The sequence below is a fragment of the Haliotis asinina genome, chromosome 11, assembly GCF_037392515.1.
Source record: "Haliotis asinina isolate JCU_RB_2024 chromosome 11, JCU_Hal_asi_v2, whole genome shotgun sequence".
NCBI lineage: Eukaryota > Metazoa > Mollusca > Gastropoda > Lepetellida > Haliotidae > Haliotis > Haliotis asinina.
Window position 1 is genome coordinate 42,031,872 of NC_090290.1, and position 15,411 is coordinate 42,047,282.

Sequence of the window (15,411 nt, forward strand, 5' to 3'; positions counted from 1 at the left end):
CTGTTTTGTCAGTTAAAAATTATAATCACCTCATTCAGTAAAATAAAGGACGGAAAGAAAACCACAACGCATTGTGAGTAATATATTTGCGGCTTACACAACTGTTGACTCATGGTTTGTTTCTATAGTGAAAGAGTTACTTCCCTTAGATTACCAGCACAGCCCCGCAGTCAATGCGATCTCGTATTTTCTCAAAGTAAACCTGAACTTGCTACGTAATGATAATGATGACAAATAACTTATGGCATTTGGTAAGACTCATCACTGACTTTAATGTTCCATTCATGCAGGTTTCATACCTGTGACAGGTAACATAAACACAGTTTGTCCCTATGTTCTCAATCAGGTGTTACTGATTAGTATGGTTCCATGTATGTTGCATGTGGTGATTTTACTATCCTTTCTTCAAGGAAGTCTAGTGTTTCACTTGTCAAGGTAAGGGGCAGTGGGACAGCTTAATGGATAAAACGTCCGCTCGTCACGCCGAAGACCTGGGTTCGATTCCATACATGGATACACTGTGTGAAGCCCATTTCGAGTGTTCCCCGCTGTGACATTGCCGGAGTGTTACTAGAAGCGACATAAAACAACACTACTCGTTTCATGGAGACAGCGCAATATATAGTATTCCCAGAAATTATTGAGAATCATGTTGCGTCATATAACTCATTACGTTTATTAACTTCTGTCGTTTTACTTACATAAACATGTTAAAACATCATCCATTTACAGTCTCAGTCTTGTTTTAGTACTTTGTTAGACCTCCTCGCTCAGCAATGCATGCCTGAATACGCCTAGACACACTACCCATCAAAGTTTGTAGGTAATCGTGTGACAGGGTATCCCAATATTGGACCACCTCGGCCTTCATATCTTCAATATTTCTCAGTCCCTTTTGGTTTATTCTGTCCTTCATGACTCACCACACATTCTCAACTGGGTTTAGGTCTGGGCTGTAACTGGGCCAGTCTAAAACTTGAACATTTTCGCCCGACAACCACTGTTTTGTGTAGCGCGCAGTGTGTTTTGGGTCATTATCATGCTGGAAAATCCAATCATCTTCATACAATGTTTGTGCTGTCGGAAGAAGGTGACCATTTAGAATGTCAACGTATCTTTCTTTTGTCAAGTTTCCCGTGAAAACACACAATGGCGTCACTCCGCGAGCCGATATGCCACCCACATGTGAAACTTCGGGCTATGTTTTGGTCGCTGGTAGATAGGTTTGACAGTATCTTTGGTCCAAATTTTCACACAATTAGGGAAAAGCCAAACAGAACTTTCATCCGAAAAGAAAACATTATCCCAATCTTGATTTTCATGAGCCCGACACCAGTTTAAACGTTTTTCCTTTTGTGCATCTTTCATCAACGGCGAGGGAATTCCACGTTTTTTCACCCAATTAAGTCTCTGTAATTCCTGCCTAACTGTTTCATTGCATACCTGAAGACTTCCTCTGCTAATCATTTCATTTCTGATGTTCTCAACACTTTTCAAATTGCCCCTACTCACAATCTGCCCAAGTCTTCGGCGATCCACAACACTGAATTTCCTAAGCCGACCTGCCCCTGCTTTGTGCTCTATCCCGGTTCCTGTTTGAATATTCTTCAAAGTTCTGTATACTGTAGACAGAGGTATACCATGTCTACAAGCTAACACTTTAGCATCAGCCTCACCCCTTTCAAAATCATCTAGAATGAGCTTTCTTTTCTCTCTTGCTGTAAATTCTGCCATGTCAACACAGGAAGCCGTCTGCTCAGACAAGGGAGATAACTCTTGACGTAATGAGCTGCCTTCTAAGCCTTCGAGAGTTGTCTCCCTTATTTAGTATGCTTAGTGCATAGTGAAGCCCTTTTCCAATGTTAGCATCATTAGAAAAAAACAAAGATTTTCTCAATAATTTCTGGGAACGCTGTAAAAGCCTTTTTTGTTATCATCATAGTATGATAGTTGATAGAGTAGTTGATGTTTCTTGAACTAGTATTTCTGCTCTGTATTGAATGTATGCTCGATCCAGTCTCTGAAGACAATCCTCTTGCTGTGTCATATCATCCGTAGTATATTCATCTAGATTACAGTACTCGTCACGAAATGGTTCATCTCCCAGATTATTTGTTGTGTCTTCTAGGATAGTATTTTAGGCCTTCCTTCATACCAATTCTGGTATATATTGTGGACAGTCTAAGTGATAAGTTTAATATGACGTATTCAGAGATGCAGTGACAAAATATTCAGCATCGTGTTGTTTCTATGGACACTATGGCGATACTGAAGACTCCATAGGGATTAAGTCTTTGAAGGGCATTTAGAAGTGAAATGCATAAGAATGAAGATTATATGGATATCAACTTCTTTATATGAGAACACAACGTTTCGGAGTTAATGCTTACTCCTTCATCACCACCTGATGAAGGAGTAAGCATTAACTCCGAAACGTTGTGTTCTCATATGAAGAAGTTGATATCCATATAATCTTCATCCATAGGGATTAGATGTTTCGTGGGCATTAACGAGTTGGCAGGCTAATACAAGGCAGTTGTTATGGATATGCAAGTTCTGTATTGTTTACACACAACGTTTCTGGGCTAATACTTGCCCCTAATCCTTTAGGTCATTCACCTGATGAAGTATTAGCCAAGAAACGCTGTGTGTAAATAATAAAGAACTTGGGCATACATAACAAGTGTCTCGTGTTACTCCTGAAGGAGCTGAGAATGATCTATTAACTTACTGAGGTAATAATACAGTAGTAGTAGTAGCAGTAGTAGTAGCAGTAGTAGCAGCAGCAACAGCAGCAGCAGCAGCAGCAGCAGTAGTAGTAGTAGTAGTAGTAGTAGTAGTTGGTGAATGCTCCACCCACCTGTGATAAGGTGTTCACATGAACGTGTACTATTATCACTTACTTTGGACATTGGTTGTCACAGACGAAATGTCATCTTGAATCTTGACCTTTGGTTCCCCAGTTACCTTTGGTAGTTTCAGAATAATAGATTCTAGCCGTGAGAGCATTGTTTGCTAACACCTTTGATCGCTCCTTGATCAAGTGGGGCAGTGGCTAAAATGTTCATTCGTCAAGCCGAAGGTACGGTTTCGAATACAATGTGTGAAGCCCGTTTCCTGTATCAACGTCGTGATATTGCTGGAATATTGAAAAAGCGACATAAAACCGCACTCACTCACCCACTCACGTAGTTCGCGAATAATGGAGTCAAAAGTTGAAAGTTTCGCGAGTTTGCCAATACACTGGATCCCTTTTAAGCAGGTGGTCGACATAATATGTCATAATAAGTAAACTGAAACAAACGGACAGTCACGCTACACTTTCTCCGGCGTTTATGGTTAACATTTCAGAATATGGCATAGAACTACACTAATTCCAGATACCCTCAAAAGTCACATAAATGTCACATACATCACCGGCTCATGCCACACAACACACATGAGTAACGGGGGACGAATTTCTTAAAGTGTATTTATAGGCCCGTTGACGATGGCCATTTCTCACTACAGACGCTAGACACTTTGTGTGAAAGGAAGATAATTTACCGGTGAACGTGGAACACACAGGAAGCCCTATCGGTCGTACTTCAACTCTCCTAGATTCTTCTGGGCACAGTCATTTGAAGTCCCTAGCAGAAACAATGGGCATATCGACAACTACACCCCATCGAGTAGCCCTTGGACACTCGGTCTTAATAGAAAAGTTCTCGGGGGCTCGTCGTGGGTATAAAGAGAATCACGTTAAAGAGCTTTTCGTCTAAATCGACTCTGTTTATAGTCTAATGTATAGCCAAAGCGGTAACAGTAGTCGCGATGCGTATGGGCAAATCTGCTTGACGAATCCTGTACGAGGTCCCTGGTTTGCGCTTATTGTCAAACATAAATCACAAACCCTGCTGTGTACTGGAAAACAGTTTTGATTAACGACTGACTGTGTTTGGTTTGATATCGCTTTTAGCAATATTCCAGCAACATCACGGGGACACTAGAAATCGGTTTCACACATTCTACCCTTGTGAAGATTCGAACCCGGGTCTTCGGTGTGCCGAGCTAACCCGTTAACCACTAAGTTACCCCACCGCCCTCTTGATTAATGAAGTACATTTGGTCTTGTGAGTTAAGTTTTAGTTTACAGATGAGGAATGTTGTTAAGAGGAAAAATATGTAGAATGTTCGTGTAGATAGGATGGGGACTTGTGGGGAATGAGAATGTTGTTTCATTAACACCATACATGGTCACAAGTCACTCACGACTTGTTGGAAGACATTGGCCATGCTGGTGTTTCCTTTATTTCTTTTGGGTTAAAGGTTAGTTTACAAACACGTGGATATTAAGGAGATCAAGTTATAAAGCCTTTACAAATGAGGGCGGGGAAGTTAGGGGATATAAACTGCAGTTTCATATCTAACGTCACGATTTGTTGAAAGACAATGGTCAATCTGTCGTGTATCTTATTTGTTTACTGTTACGTTGTTTACGTGGCTATAGCAAACAAGTGAAACAGCGTTTACAGTGATTACGAGGAAGTGTATGGGAAGAACACTGCTATTTCAGAGACATATATGGGCAGGGCTACCTAAAAGACAATGACCATTCTGTTTTTTCATACGTTTCATTTGTGTTAAGTTTCTGTTTACAATAGTGTTGACAATTGATTGAAATCTCACAATTGATCATTGCTTCAATGCCAACGAGCAATCATCGAAGAAAAGCTGGTTGGCGTCATTTTTCTATTCAGGTTCTCAATGCAGATATGTATAAGATGATGTCTCTTGCTACTTTAAAGTGATGACTGCTACATCATAGAGAATAAGTGAAGAGAGTTTTTTTCTACGAACAAAATATGTTTCCAGCCGCTGACAACTTCGATGATATGTTCCATTGCCAAGTGTTCCAAAGATTGAATCAGTAGTTCCAAAATCGCTTTAAGAAACACCATGTATGGGCAGGACATATTGAAATACTGACCCTCTTTTGCTTTTGTTTTTTTTACTAACACGTGGGTAATAAAGGAAAAGGGAACAGTTTGTAAACACTTTTATCGATACGGTGATGAAATGGAGAGTATGAGAATTTGCTTTTTAGTAGCACTGTGTAAGGTCACGACTTGATGAAAGACAATGACCATTCTTCCGTTAATATTGTTCCTTTGGGGTTAGGTTTCAGTTTACTAGGAACTAATAACAAAGGAAAAAAAAATAAGTGAAACGGCTTTTATCACAATGATGCTGTGGGAGGCTGGGGGCGATAATCTGCTTTACAGAAACGCCATATATGGGCACGACTTGCTGAGAGACAATGGCCATTCTGCTATTTCACATGAATGGCGACTGAAACTCTTGACATCATTAACGCGCCAAGCTTTAGCTAAAGCCAGCGAATGTCCCAGGGATATAGACGGAGTCCGGTTTGTTGTAAGAAAATGATCAGAGGACTAACTGTGTCAGCCCTACGGCGAGCGTTACGTTATTTGTGCAAATGAAGACAGGAATGCTGATACCGACGTTGTATTACTGCACTGACGCATCTCCCCTCAGCGTCGACCTCGTTCAGCATTTCCAGACGACTTCCTAAGACCATCTTTACCCCTAAGCGTGGCAGTTTGTGGTTGCTTTGTTCTGAAATATGTCTAGAGGTCAGATAGCTGAACAAATCAAATTTGGAACGTCCATTTTGGCGTAAGGGCAACAACGAGCTGTATAAATAGGAGTACTTAGAATGCCGCGTGTTTAAATATGAGAATACGAGGTGCTTGTTATTAGCATGCTGGTTTAAAGGTGACATCTGATTGCCTAACGTGCCTTTACAGAAAGACATTTTGGCAACAGTCTGAGATGGTGAATATTCAACTGCCGACGGCGTCTACTTATAGAATCCAGTTACTCTGTTAAGCCACAAGATTATTTTCACATGAATTGTTAATTTAGACAGAAGTAAATCTAAATTTTCATTGCAAAGGTTATTTTGTTAAAGTTAACGCCGCCTTAGGCAAAACTTCAGCTATATGGCGGCGATCTGTAAATAATCGAGTCTAGAATGTTCACGTGTTCAAATGTTACTATTTGAGGTGGATTTTGAGCAAGATTTCAATCACATGACGAAGTTTCAAAAGTCCGTGATGATGCAAGTCAGATGTGATACCCTTTGGTCAAATCCACGAGAACGCCCTCCCCCCAACCACCACACACACACCACCACCACCACACACCATCACCCCTACCCCTTCCACCGTGGTCCCTAATATGATGAGCCACTTTCAGTTATTAGCAACATATTTACTGTTTTGTCCTTTGTCCTCTATAATTAAAATGTTTTAGATGTGATTGCTGGTTTCACGTTTCTATCTCTGATAATCTAGTTCTTCTTCTTCGTCGACAGAATTTTGCAACATAATTCCATTTCTTATAAGTTCATCACTTTAACGTAATGAACTATTGCCGACGTGACTACAATTGTTTAGCTCAGTCACCAACTAAGGGATTGAACTCTACTCAGCAAACTGCGACGTTATCGACGACCGGTAATTCTCTTCATCTATAACTTTCAGACAATGTAGACGCTGTTTGTTGCTAATACTAGTTCAGTCCTTCTCTAGTTATATGTCGGCAGTCTGTAAATAGACGCGTCTGGACCAGATAATCAGGACACTCAGCCTGTAGATTTACGATGGCTCTCGAAGACCCCTTCTTCCTCTTACGACATGCAAGGGTGGCGGAAGTCTATTTCAAACGTCTATCTTCACGTTTCGAGAATGTAACGTAAGCAACCGTGGAGAATTGTTGCAATACAGACTGAAAATGATCAAGTTCGTATGCTCGTCTATGCCGAACTTCATTAGTACCTAGAATGGTGCATCCATCATATGCCAAATCCATGTAGAGTTATTCGGAAAGCGTACAGACTAACTACTGGTGTCAATATTTGAGTGATCCGTGCACCAACGTCAATAACAGTAATACTGTGTGTGTTTCGTCTATTGATTGTTAAGCCCTGATGGGGCGGTCAGTGAATACCGTTAACCCCATTCGCTGACCCCAACAGGTTCACCCCCCACACATCACCATTCTGCTTGATTCCCATCCCCCACACTCCCGCAACCACTCGCGGTGTCCAGTAAGTGCCCCAGAGGCCATTCAGTGTCCGATATCTTCGGACTAATCCATATTACTCGGAGGAAGACGTTCGACAAAGTAGCTGATACTGAAATGTACTCTCGTCCAAGTTCCTGACACAGGGCGTGATGTAGCGAGTTGGACAGTGCCAATCAAGACTGATTGGAAACATAGAAACCGAACAGCTAATCAGCCATAATAGATCATATTCGTGTTAAGATGGTTAACAAGCAGGTTGTCACTTGTCGAAATGGGCTGAGGCTTCATTTCAGAAAGGCAACATTACCTATGAATGTTAAAAGGTTGCCGTGGAGAAACATAATTATGTTCTGAATTATCACAGTCAGTAGCAATACCGAGGTAGTTTTCCATATTCATCCGTGCCATCGGTGTTGGGTTCTGTATTTGCTCACACTATCTGTCAAAACTACATTTATCAAGATCCTATCACCCTGGCTACATTTGCCAGTCCGTGCAGTAGGTGGTGGTATTGTTTTAGGACGTCATGGACCAGAAGTCGAAGTTAAACCGTAATCACTATCTCACTATTTTTATGAAATGACCGGATCTTCTGCTTAATGATATGTATTGATACATCAAGCAACTAATTTTTGTTTCAGAAAAGAAAAACAAAGCAAAAAAAATTACAAACATATTATGTTTATTCAATATAAAGCTGAAATTCAAACTGATAAAAGAAATAATTAAAGTTATAATTTAAGTGCAAAATATATGTCTCGTTTCATGTTTCTACTGACCCGTGAAGAACAGGCCTTCAGCAACCCATGCTTGCCATAAAAGGCGACTATGCTTGTCATAAGAGACGACTACCGTGATCGGGTGGTCAGGGTCGCTGACTTGGTTGACACATGCCATCGGTTCCCAATGGCGAAGATCGGTGCTCATCCTGTTGACCACTGGGTTGTATGGTCCAGGCTCGATTATTTACAGACCGCCACCGTATAGCTGGATTATTGCTGATCAAGGTCAAGGTCTTATACTCTGGTGATTTCAATTGTTTTCAAGGTCAAGGTGTTGTTGACGATTCTGTGGTCATTACACCTGTGATCAAGGTCAAGATGTGTGTTGACGACACTGTGTTGATTAGACCTATGATGAAGATCAAGGTGTCGTTGACTACTCTGTGGTAATTACACCTGTGTTCAAGGTCAAGGTGTTGTTGACGACACTGTGTTGATTAGACCTACGATGAAGATCAAGGTGTCGTTGACTACTCTGTGGTAATTACACCTGTGTTCACGGTCAAGGTGTTGGTGATCAGTTGACTGTTACGTTTACCATGCAGTACTAACGTTCTAGCCGTGGCGTTCCTGTTTTGTAAACTTTATTGATCATTTTTAATTCCGTTACCTTCAACTGATGACGATATATAGCCCGTGTTTTATACTGTATTGTCTTCTTTGATTGGAATGTTTTAGCTTTGCTCGCAACTTTTGTATTTGTAGCTGTGAGCTGTCCATCGTCAACAGGTTGTAATCTTCCATCTGTTTTCACTCTTAATGTATTGATATTTATTTACTGTTTTCGTCACGACGTGACTGAGATATTGTCGATGTGACGTTAAGTATTAACTCTCATTCCCTCACTCACTTGGATTCCTAGATAGAGATGGACGTGTACTACCGTCACTCAGAAGATCTGCGACTGAGTTGCAGGAAGGGTGCAGGGTGTGGAACTAATTCATTGTATCCATTAACAACCCCCTTTCCCCCTCTCCTCACACACACACACACACACACACACACACACACACACACACACACACACACACACACACAACATAACTAACCATAACAAGAAAGACGCACTGCGTGACTTTCTGTTCGACGCAAACAGTTTCCATACATTAATTATATACTCGGTTTCTCTGGATCCCAACAGGACTTGGTAAACGCCAGTATCGTAATTAAGTAAGATGTAATGTGATATGGCGCCTGATACGAGTTTGGGTAGAGTGGACGTCTAGACCACTGTTTTTGCATAAAGACCTAACAAGCGTTCCCTTCGGCCCATTATAAAAATACCTAAATACACTCGTTGCAGATACGTTTGACAGCACATAATATTACTGTTTGGTATCGACATATCCTAGTCTGAATCACGTATATATACATATATATAAATGCAAATCATTTTGGAGATGATGAAGACGTCACAGAAAGCCAATGTAACCTGTTACCATTGATTGAGGGCTTTTGTCTCTTCGACCTCAAAGGCACCCTCTCTATTACAAGAAATTATTCACCCTCGTCTTCAATAACAATGTTATTGTTATCACATGCCACGCTAGTAATTCGATTTAGGCATTAGTTTCCCGTTCCGTCCTAAGGGGTCTGCTAACGAAGCGGAATAATTCCTCAAGGGTCTTTCAAATTAAATTCCGGGTTAGTGTATAATGGGGACAAGCTTCGTCTTGAGCTTATGTCATAGTTTTTCTTCTTGATGAATTCGAAATATTCGGGGTTTCGTGCAGAAAAATGGCACGAGTTGTGAAAGATTCGCCACTTAAGGCGTAATTAACCCCTAAGGATTTTAAATGTTTGAATAAGTCTAATTCATCCGCCCAAAGTTCATATTGGTTGAGATTGATTTTCTTTGTAATTAAACAAAAACTACTCATTTGCGCAGTTCTTCGAATCGGACAACTTGTATGCTTGTATGAAGGATCATATTTTATTCGTTGCACTTACTTTGAGTTCGTACACGCGAATAAATTGAACACTTCCTTTGAGTGTGCGCATTGAGGAAACGGGAAAGAGAGCGTCCCTGAGCTAACACGTTCCACTTAAACTGGTTTGTTAAAAAAATGATAGTTTTAATTGACATGGTAAAAGTATCTAATTTGCTTTTTCACTTATGTCTGTAAAATACAGAGGCCGTGAGGCAGCATAGTCGTGAAATCGCTTGTTCGGCAAGCCAGACAGTCGGGTTCGAATCCCAGCTTGGGTGCAATAGAGTGAGAAAATAAGAACAGTGTGTCAAGCGTACACGAGAGTCGAGACAATAATATCTGATCTGCACATACTGTGAACAAATGTAGTGAGGAAAGTCAAAACTTTATCAGTTGCGCAGTTTTGATGTGAATATCATACACACCATCTCGTACTGAGCACTACAGCACCGATACAATCACGGGTGTAACGGAGGGTATATTTGTGTTGCGTTAATTTTCTTTTATGGAAACTTCCATATAGCTATTTAGAAGGGACCGCTGAGAGTTTCCATACCCCGAGTTCGCACCATGCCCATTACCACCCCTCCCTTTTAGGAAAACATCAGATAAGACACGTTTCTGTTCCTTACCCATAGCTTTCCCAATGACCGCCAGATATATCTTATCGTCCATGATAGGGCCTTAACGATACCATTAGGTATATTTCTTAATCACTGATCAATGTGTACTAGACATGAAGACATGCTGGGGTCAGGGATCCAACCACGTGTATTTTATGCAAATAATCGGTACACACTACTCTTGTTTATTCGAAAGAATTGCACGAGCATGATAAAACCCTATTTACCTTTGTTGAGTTATAAGCTCTGTTTGTTTCACTGATGATCTGTGTCAATGTTCAGTATCTGCATAAAAGCTTTGGATACATTGTCATATTTCATCCGCAACGTTGTACAGATGCAACCATTTCCAGTATAATGAGGTCGGCACACACTACTACTGAAACACAATCATAATTTATCGCTCCACTACATCTATTTGTTAGGTTTTGAATAAACAGGGGGTTCATTGTAGGTCACTAACGAATAAATCGAATATGTGCATATTAAATAGATGCACCACTGCGGCAGGAATGATAATAATCTTTACAATAATATAAAACAACCGTGATCACAGATGACAATAAATGAGTACATGACAAGCTTTACTTAAGTGTTTTTGTAATTACATGCCGCACGGTCATCTGTCCTGTTAGTGGTGTTCGTCAGCAAAGCCAATAAATTCCCCGCCTATATAACAGATGTGACTGTATATCCAGTTGAAACTGTTCCAGCAGAATGCACAACACATGTCGTAAATGCAAGACAAACTGATCATTCAGATCCAGTATTGTAAGTCCGATCATTGTGTAAATACCCTGTGGGACTTGCACTGAGATGAAAAAGCTGTGTGTGCAAATCAGTAACATTAAAGATTAAACATACTCAAAGGCAAGCGTTAAAGTCACATAGATGTTTGTCATTGGAAATCTGAGGAATGGCCTTTTTTAGATTTGAACAAGAGAAAAAGTGTGTTTATATGGTCGACGAAATGCTCCTAAGCAGTTGATTGTCGAATTGCAGGACACTTCACATACTCGAGACAAATAATTCTCATTCTTCACATAAAAGGGACAGCTAAACTAGCGCAACTTTCCACTAAGTTCAGTCATAAGAAGTGCAAAAGGTATAAAAAAATCACCTCTAATTATCTGGACAAGTTCCATATGCCACGCGTACATATATGCTTCGGTCTAATACGTTGCTTGTCGATGTTTCGTCCACAGAAACACCGTTTGGCAATGATGGCAACGTTTGCAGCAAAACCATGAAGTTATATACCCTCGGCGTAGTAGCAACCACCATTAACAACCCATCTTCATGTCCGATGAATTCGGACCCCGCACCTACGGCACAGGATCCACGACTCTCACAGCCCCTGCCATACCAGCAACAGATCAGTATCTGAGAAAACAGTTCGACGAAATCTACGCGTGTACGACATTTGTGGGGGGGGGGGGGGGGGGGGGCGCCAAGTCGGACGACCAATTCTGATGCCAGAACATCGACGCCTTTGTCCCTTGCCATGAGAAGGAGGTAAGAGGAAAAGGGGTTTCTCTTCATCGATGAGGCTGTGCACCTCGTCACTGAATTAGCGGCAGAAAACGTGGCTACGGGCGCAAATTGAACGTTTAATCAGTCCACATGCTCTAACATGATTCAGAATTCGAATTTTTGAAATCCTCGTTGAAAAGGTAAACTGTCAATTAAACAAGAGCATAGTGGAAGAACAAAATATAATAATTAAGTTACGTTGTGCGCTTATATGACATGAAACTTGATAGACAGAGTACAGTGGCATTGCTGCATCCCTGCATACATCGTGGCTATTGAAGACGTAGAAAACAAAAACCTTTGAGATGTATTGACAGACATCTTGTTTTCAAAAGAGTATTGTTTCCAAACTTGTATTACACAAGTCCCCTTGTGATCTTAATTATTTAATGTCCCAGCAAAGATATGAAAGGTTTAGATCAAGTAGGAAACGCCCAGAAGCTTTCACAGAAGCTGAATATGGATTAGTGGCTCCGTTAAAGAACAATCTTGTTTCACATCCTAAACACGTGTGTATCGAAATCTATGGGAGTGCAGGCAAGATTAAAAGAGTTTCGAATCATCTAATGTTCCTTGGAACAGTATAATGTGGTGGTCGATCCATAGAGGGAAACAAAGATAATACATCACTGCATATAATATTTATGGAAACATTCAAACACAAACAACGATGAATGGTTAGTCTGGGATCCATTTCACCATCATCACATCTGCAATGCTTACTTTCTTTACTGGGTACAAACGATCCGCACCTTTGTCAAAGGACAAGCGTGACTGAATCCGTAAGACTTACCTCGAGTACTGGAAGCCTATCCTGACTGGTAATCTCACAGGGATTCTGCTTAACATCCCGTGAGTCTTGCCCTGTGTAAATATGTTTCAGCCTTGAAAGTTGCTGATCCCATAGCTCAACGTTTTGGTTTAAATTGTACTCTGCATATGATACCGAAGCTTAAACTTTTAACGGTGCCGCCATTTTCATGTTTCGAAAAGCGTTTTACCACGTGCGGTTTGTTTGGTTTGCCATGATTCTTGGCAATACTCACACTTTACACATGCTACCAATGTTGGGTCTCGAACCCAGGTTTTCGGCGTGACGAGCGAACGTTGTTACCACTAACGTGCCCCACAGCTCCGTCTCTGTTTAAGGGGAATGTCGATCTGGTTCTGTAAGCTTGATACTAGCGTTGCAAGTGATTTCGATGATGTCATTCATCTTTTACAAATGCCATTATTACATATATATTCGTATTTTTAGATAATTTTCTTGCAAAGCATTTTGTCACCTTTATGCTCATATCCTAAAAATATAAGTCCCAACCTTTATCAGCAAGACAGATTGAATAGCAAGTGCTATATCAATTTTTATTATCAAGACATGGTAATTGATACTGTTCTAATTTGCTAATGTGTAACTGAGGCGACTTTTGCGGTGGCATTGTTTGACAATCACTTAACTGCGGCTTATGCGTCTTGTTCACCAGTGTCACGAACATGTCACAGCAAAAATAACTTGGTTTCCGTTCTTGCGGAAACCTGATGGATACTGGGTAATGTACGTTTCCGCTAGGTTTCAGTTTCAGGAAATGCGCAATGAGAGTTTCCGCATAGTTTCCACAACTGAAACTAACAAGTCTTAGTTTCCGTCATGTTTCCGTCAACTGAAACTGTAGTTGGAAGTTTCCATTTAGTTTCAGTTTACTGAAACCTTTATAGCTGGAGTGAGTAAGTTTCTGGTCTTGCGGAAACCTTGTGGATCTTGGGTAATGTAGGTTTCCGCTAGGTTTCTGTACAAGGAAGATGACGATGAGAGTTCGCTTAGTTTAGAAAGCTGAAATATGTTGTATTATCTTGTTATATTTATTACATATTTATTTGAACAAAAAACAAACGCTGGAAATATTATGATCCAACTGTTTCATTTCTTAGAAAAGCTCACATTTTAATGCAACAGGGCAGTTGCAGTAGTACACAATTCGCTGTATTAAGAAACTGGGGCGCTCAGAGAAGAGTAACAGAATTCTCTGCACACAAGCATTGCTCAGGAAGTAGGCACACTGAATGAAGACGAGCTAGCCAGTACACAAAGTGCTTTGTTCTTCTGTAGATGTTTGTTGGTGTATGCGAGTCCTGGTTAATATCTGGCGAAACATCAGGCTCTCACATTGTGGTGGTAATAGCTCGCAAACCTTGAATGTGCTGTTAATATCTTGGTCACTGTCAGTGTCTGGAAAGGAAAAGGACATTCAGTTTGAATCATCAATTCAACTGAGAGACAATTCAATGAATGAAACACAGCAATATATATGATAATGCAGATAGCATGTATTACAAATATTAAATACGTATTACCATTTGCTCACTTTCAGTTATTACAGTTACATGTATGATACATACATTAAATATATTAAACATGGATGGCAAAGTGACAGTGCAAACTCGATTTTTAGTGAAATCTAAAAATTCTTTGATGACTAACCTGATGAAACATTTGTCATTCACCCGAAAAATCTTTACAAACTAACAAACATCTTGTTACGGAGATGGAGATAACGTGTTTTTCTTGAAACAGACGTCTGGCAGTGAGGACAGAAAAGCCGTATTTCTCCTGGAATTTAAAATATATGTATATATTATGCTTGAATCCATGTACAGTTACACTTTGAGTGAGGTCAAAAAGGTTTGTTGTATGTATTAACATAGTGTCAGCTTCATTATAAAGCTATATGAATAATATTGTTATAAAAGAGATTCCCTTACCGGGCATCATTCTCCGAGTTTGTTGGTCCACAATCCATATCTGTAAATCAAATAACTGGCACAACGATTCTTTCAGAAATATGAAACTTGAGGTGTGATGATAATGTCAATGCATTGTAGGGCTAACACATGCAACATGTACTGATGGACAAGGTTTTAATGGTTATAAAACAAATATCAAACCATGAAACTGATTAACTGGTACAACTGGTACAACTGGATACACAGAACATAAGATACTAGATAATTTGATGAACTAATAAATGTATGATGTGACTTGGTTGAAATATTTCTGGAGTACAGATTATATGAGTAGATATAACGAAGACATATATGCGGAATATCTCTGGGTACCCATGTTAAAACAAATATTGTAGACACCAACCATATTTCAGAAACGTATTTCTCGTGATCTTAGGCTGTTTTTCTTGACAATTACTTGTCGCAATGTCCACAAAGAACTGTGTCCCTGCAGCAGAAAGTGCCACGAATAGTCTACAGAAATTATGCATGTACAAATCATAGCCAAAGGGTCAGTGGGATTGTGCTTCATTCACATTGACAAATGAATTAAGGTTTCAAAGAAATTGTGACACATCACCAAATTATATTAGTAATAGTAGTAAAGTTAACTTAAAGGGTAGATAGGGATAGTAGATCTGGGTGTATAACTGAAAAGAACAAACAATG